The sequence below is a fragment of the Oncorhynchus gorbuscha genome, linkage group LG06 (genome assembly GCF_021184085.1).
Source record: "Oncorhynchus gorbuscha isolate QuinsamMale2020 ecotype Even-year linkage group LG06, OgorEven_v1.0, whole genome shotgun sequence".
In the NCBI taxonomy this organism is placed as follows: Eukaryota; Metazoa; Chordata; class Actinopteri; order Salmoniformes; family Salmonidae; genus Oncorhynchus; species Oncorhynchus gorbuscha.
This window is the reverse complement of record NC_060178.1, coordinates 8,677,646-8,683,849: the sequence shown is the minus strand read 5'-3', so window position 1 is coordinate 8,683,849 and position 6,204 is coordinate 8,677,646. Positions and strand designations below refer to the sequence as shown.

The 6,204-nt window shown below is 44.0% G+C and overlaps 1 non-coding gene across 1 annotated transcript; it reads left to right on the top strand.

The window, feature by feature from the left end:
• On the top strand, window positions 1-164 carry LOC124038857. The gene has a single exon (XR_006839460.1). It is a non-coding gene; the product is annotated as a U1 spliceosomal RNA (small nuclear RNA).
• Window positions 165-6,204: the final 6,040 nt, after the last annotated feature.

Here is a 6,204-nt window from a genome sequence, read left to right as displayed (position 1 = left end):
ATACTTACCTGGCAAGGGAGACACCGTGATCAAGAAGGCGGTTCACCCAGGGCGAGGCTCAGCCATTGCACTCCGGCTGTGCTGACCCCTGCGAATTTCTCAAATGTGGAAATCTCGATTGCATAATTTCTGGTAGTGGGGGACTGCGTTCGCGCTCTCCCCTGATTTCATTGTGAAAGAAAGCCAATGCTTTGATATGTAGATATCTACTTTATTTACTATTTGTTGATTGTGCTTTTAATAGCGCTGCTGTTTACAGATCCTACAATCAACAAGAGTTTATCCATGTCTATCCTTTGCTCGGTGCTGTATTGGATTCACGTGTTATTTTCTACTGTTAGAAATATGTGAAAAATATTCATCAAATCACCTCTGCTTAGTCTAATACAGTGACAACAAAAAGAGACCAAAAACGATTTAGTCCAATCACCGTACGCAAAAATATGATGTGGCTGTCCATGTTTCTGATTTGTGTGCGTGTTCGTGCAAGTGGGAAACATGTTGACTCACCCTACTTGTTGAGAAACACCAATGCCATCCTCCTCTCTTTCATGTTGACAAAACGGTCTGTCACTCTGTCATACAGTACACACTTGTATTTGTTGTTGTCCTAGGCTACCTGTATAAAATGCTTGCTCGCAAACCTAACTTCCTTTAATGGGCAACGTTAGCTAGTTAACATTATTATCCTTCTACATCTAGCTATATATTCAACTTCCATCATCTCAGGCCAGGGGCACAACAATATATGTAATAATGGTTGGATCAGAAAGCATCAGATAAATGGCCGACCGACACGTATAGAGACAAAGGAACGCTGTTTCACTCGCTCGGATGCTTTCTCCTGTGAGATACATTCAGCCTCTTGCGAATTCAAGGGAAATTATGAAACACGGAGAGACGAAAGATACATTATTTTATTTATTTTATTTTTAAATTGGGAAGCCTGTCTTCCCTTTGGCATCCACGAATAGACGCCTCTGGAAACAGATGTCAGCCTGACACCACTGCAGCAGCTCTTATATCCGGTCTCAGATGCCAGTATAACAGGGTTCCTCAACTAACAGCCCGCGGGTGATTTCCTGCCTACCTCCAGAGGGAGTCAGACGCAATTGTGTCTGGATATCTTACAAGTGTAGACAGATCTGGACAGTGAAACTACACTGCTCAAAAAAATAAAGGGAACACTAAAATAACACATCCTAGATCTGAATGAATTAAATATTCTTATTAAATACTTTTTTCTTTACATAGTTGAATGTGCTGACAACAAAATCACGCAAAAATTATCAATGGAAATCAAATGTATCAACCCATGGAAGTCTGGATTTGGAGTGACACTCAAAATTAAAGTGGAAAACCACACTACAGGCTGATCCAACTTTGATGTAATGTCCTTAAAACAAGTCAAAATGAGGCGTAATGTGTGTGGCCTCCACGTGCCTGTATGACCTCCCTACAACGCCTGGGCATGCTCCTGATGAGGTGGCGGATGGTCTCCTGAGGGATCTCCTCCCAGACCTGGACTAAAGCGAGACATGATGTCCCAGATGTGCGCAATTGGATTCAGGTCTGGGGAACGGGCGGGCCAGTCGATAGCATCAATGCCTTCCTCTTGCAGGAACTGCTGACACACTCCAGCCACATGAGGTCTTAGCATTGTCTTTGCATTAGGAGGAACCCAGGGCCAACCTCACCAGCATATGGTCTCACAAGGGGTCTGAGGATCTCATCTCGGTACCTAATGGCAGTCAGGCTACCTCTGGCGAGCACATGGAGGGCTGTGCGGCCCCCCTAAGAAATGCCACCCCACACCATGACTGACCCACCACCAAACCGGTCATGCTGGAGGATGTTGCAGGCAGCAGAACGTTCTCTACGGTGTCTCCAGACTCGGTCACGTCTGTCATGTGCTCAGTGTGAACCTGCTTTCATTTGTGAAAAGCACAGGGCGCCAGTGGCGAATTTGCCAATCTTGGTGTTCTCTGGCAAATGCCAAACGTCCTGCACGGTGTTGGGCTGTAAGCACAACCCCCACCTGTGGATGTCGGGCCCTCATACCACCCTCATGGAGTCTGTTTCTGACCGTTTGAGCAGACACATGCACATTTGTGGCCTGCTGGAGGTCATTTTGCAGGGCTCTGGCAGTGCTCCTCCTTGTACAAAGGCGGAGGTAGCGGTCCTGCTGCTGGGTTGTTGCCCTCCTACGGCCTCCTCCACGTCTCCTGATGTACTGGCCTGTCTCCTGGTAGCGCCTCCATGCTCTGGACACTACGTTGACAGACACAGCAAACCTTCTTGCCACAGCTCGCATTGATGTGCCATCCTGGATGAGCTGCACTATCTGAACCACTTGTGTGGGTTGTAGACTCCGTCTCATGCTACCACTAGAGTGAAAGCACCGCCAGCATTCAAAAGTGACCAAAACATCAGCCAGGAAGCATAGTAACTGAGAAATTGTCTGTAGTCACCACCTGCAGAACCACTCCTTTATTGGGGGATGTCTTGCTAAATGCCTATAATTTCCACCTGATGTCTATTCCATTTGCACGACAGCATGTGAAATGTATTATCAATCAGTGTTGCTTCTTGAGTGGACAGTTTGATTTCACAGAAGTGTGATTGACTTGGAGTTACATTGTGTTGTTTAAGTGTTCCCTTTATTTATTTGAGCAGTGTATATAAATAATACATTTTTCCCTCTAAAAGTATTGACAGGTGGCACCGTTGACTGATTACATCAATATCCTTATAATAAATTAATCATATTTTGAAAGAATAACTGAAAATGATTTGCATAAAGAAAAGGACCAGGAAGTCTGGTCGCAATACAGGCACATTTTTTTTATTCCATGTGTCGATGTAACTTTACATCCGTCCCCTCGCCCATATCCGGGCTCAAACCTCGCCCATACCCGGGCTCAAACCTCACCCATACCCGGGCTCAAACCTCACCCATACACGGGCTCAAACCTCACCCATACACGGGCTCAAACCTCACCCATACCCAGGCTCAAACCTCACCCATACCCAGGCTCAAACCTCGCCCATACACGGGCTCAAACCAAGGACCCTCAGCAGACAGACAACAGTCATCCACGAAGCATCGTTACCCATCGCTCCACATAAGCCGCGGCTCTTGCAGAGCAAGGGGAACCACTACTTCAAAGGCTCAAAGCGAGTGACGTCGCCGATTGAAATGCTATTAGCGCGCACCACCGCTAACTAGCTAGCCATTTCACACCCGTTACATAGACATCCTGGAAATATGGGCCCAATGTGCATTCAGAAAGTATTCAGACCCCTTCACCTTTTCCACATTTTGTTACGTTACAGCCTTATTCTAAAATCAATTGAATTGTTTTTTTCCCTCATCAATCTACACACAATACCCCATAATGACATCACAATACCCCATAATGACATCACAATACCCCATAATGACAAAGCAAAAAAAATGAACAATTCAGGCCAAAAATAGTTACATCTTGGTTTCATGAGGCCAGAGAATTTTGTTTCTGGTGGTCTGAGAGTCTTTTAGGTGCCTTTAGGCAAACTCCAAGCGGGCTGTCATGTGTCTTTTACTGAGAAGTGGCTTCTGTCTGGGTACAATACCATAAAGGCCTGATTGGTAGAATGCTGCAGAGATGATTGTCCTTCTGGAATGTTCTCCCATCTCCACAGAGGAACTCTGGTACTCTATCTGTGACCATTGGGTTCTTGGCCACCTCTCTGACCAAGGCCTTTCTCCCCCAATTGCTCAGTTTAGCCAGGCAATCAGCTCTAGGAAGAGTCTTGGTGGTTCCAAACTTCTTCCATTTAAGAATGATGGAGGCCACTGTGTTCTTGAGGACATTCAAAGCTGCATACATTTTTGGTACCCTTCCTCTGATCTGTGCCTCGACACAATCCTGTCTCGGAGCGCTACGGACAATTCCTTCGACCTCATGGTTTGTTTTTTTGCTTTGACATGCACTGTCAACTGTGGGACCTTATATAGACAGGTGTGTGTCTTTCCAAATCATGTCCAATCAATTGACTTTATCACAGGTGGCCTCCAATGAAGTTGTAGAAACATCTTAAGGATGATCAATGGAAACACGATGCACCTGAGCTCAATTTCGAGTCTCATAGCAAAGATTCTGAAATACTTGTGTAAATAAGGTATTTTCTCTTTTTTATTTTTTTTTATAGGTTTGCAAAAATTTCTAAAAACCTGTTTTCGTTTTGTCATTATAGGATATTGTGTGTAGATTGAGAAACATTTTTTAATTTAATCAATTTTAGAATAAGGCTGTTATGTAACTAAATGTGGAAAAAGTAAAGGGGTCTGAATAGTTTTCGAAGGCAGTTTAGAATTAAGGGGTCTGAATAGTTTCCGAAGGCAGTTTAGAATTAAGGGGTCTGAATAGTTTCCGAAGGCAGTTTAGAATTAAGGGGTCTGAATAGTTTCTGAAGGCAGTTTAGAATTAAGGGGTCTGAATAGTTTCTGAAGGCAGTTTAGAATTAAGGGGTCTGAATAGTTTCTGAAGGCAGTTTAGAATTAAGGGGTCTGAATACTTTCTGAAGGCAGTTTAGAATTAAGGGGTCTGTTTAGTTTCCGAAGGCAGTTTAGAATTAAGGGGTCTGAATAGTTTCCGAAGGCAGTTTAGAATTAAGGGGTCTGAATAGTTTCCGAAGGCAGTTTAGAATTAAGGGGTCTGAATAGTTTCTGAAGGCAGTTTAGAATTAAGGGGTCTGAATAGTTTCTGAAGGCAGTTTAGAATTAAGGGGTCTGAATAGTTTCTGAAGGCAGTTTAGAATTAAGGGGTCTGAATACTTTCTGAAGGCAGTTTAGAATTAAGGGGTCTGTTTAGTTTCCGAAGGCAGTTTAGAATTAAGGGGTCTGAATAGTTTCCGAAGGCAGTTTAGAATTAAGGGGTCTGAATAGTTTCCGAAGGCAGTTTAGAATTAAGGGGTCTGAATACTTTCTGAAGGCAGTTTAGAATTAAGGGGTCTGAATACTTTCTGAAGGCAGTTTAGAATTAAGGGGTCTGAATACTTCCCGCAGGCAGTTTAATATTATATATTCAATAAACAAAGTAATGAACAAAAAGTCCCTCCTACCATGATGCTTTGTATGATAGGCAGACGTAGACCTATCCATAGCCTGCATACCTCCTATACTCTTAGAAAAAAAGATGCTATCTAGACCCTGAAACAGTTCTTCGGCTGTCCCCATAGGACAACCCTTTGAAGGAGGCTTTTTGGTTCCAGGTAGAACCCTTTTGGGGTTCCATGTGAAACCCTTTACATAGAGAGTTCTACATGGAACCCAAAATAGTTCTAAATGTAGCCAAAAAGGGTTCTACCCGGAACCAAAAAGGGTTGTCCTTTGGGGAAAGCCGAAGATCCCTTTTGGAACCCTTTTTTCTAAAAGTGAATAACTCTCGACTGTCCTCTGGAAGAACACTAGAGCCTCGTCCAGCCTGTGTGGTGCCTTGTACACCAGGCCCATGTGGAAAGAGAGGTTTCCAACGTCCTCAGTCCAGCCACTGCTGTTTCAAGAATCTCCCCAGGCACTTCAGTCCCTCTGGGGTTTACCTACCGCCACACAGACTGCCCCGAGGTTGAAGAGAAAACAGTACTGGCCCCAGGGAGAGGATGGATCTTCACAGGATGACAGAAAGGCCCTGTAACAGCGAGAAAGTGTTTTGTCTTGGGAATGTTGTGTTTGAGGACTCTCCTTGTTCGGCTCTGGAGCTGAGGACCTTCCAGCTGCAGCTCGGCTTGTGATCCTCAGGTTAAACCCAGACATTCCATTCAATCTACGAACAGATGCATTCAATGGAGACATCGATTGTATGATAGCGATAACAGCCTTTTATGATCCAATGGCTCACAAATTACAATTGTTACTTACCACTTGTCAAGGAGGTATTGTGGATAATATCTGATTTATTCGCAGAAAGGCAGCCAGTCATTGGATCATGGTGGTTTAATCTGTCACATTACAGAACAGGAGCCTTTGTGAGTCTGTTTGGTTATAAATGAATGGATAAAAGTGATGGCATTATGCAACAGGTTTTCTACCAACAAACTTTATCGATGAGTGTTTTGCGACCAAGCCTGGTTCCATATCTATTTAACTCCTATGGTTGTTGTCATGTGAATGCCCAAAGGAGTTGTCAAGACAACACAAACAGCTCTGGGACCAGGCTATTT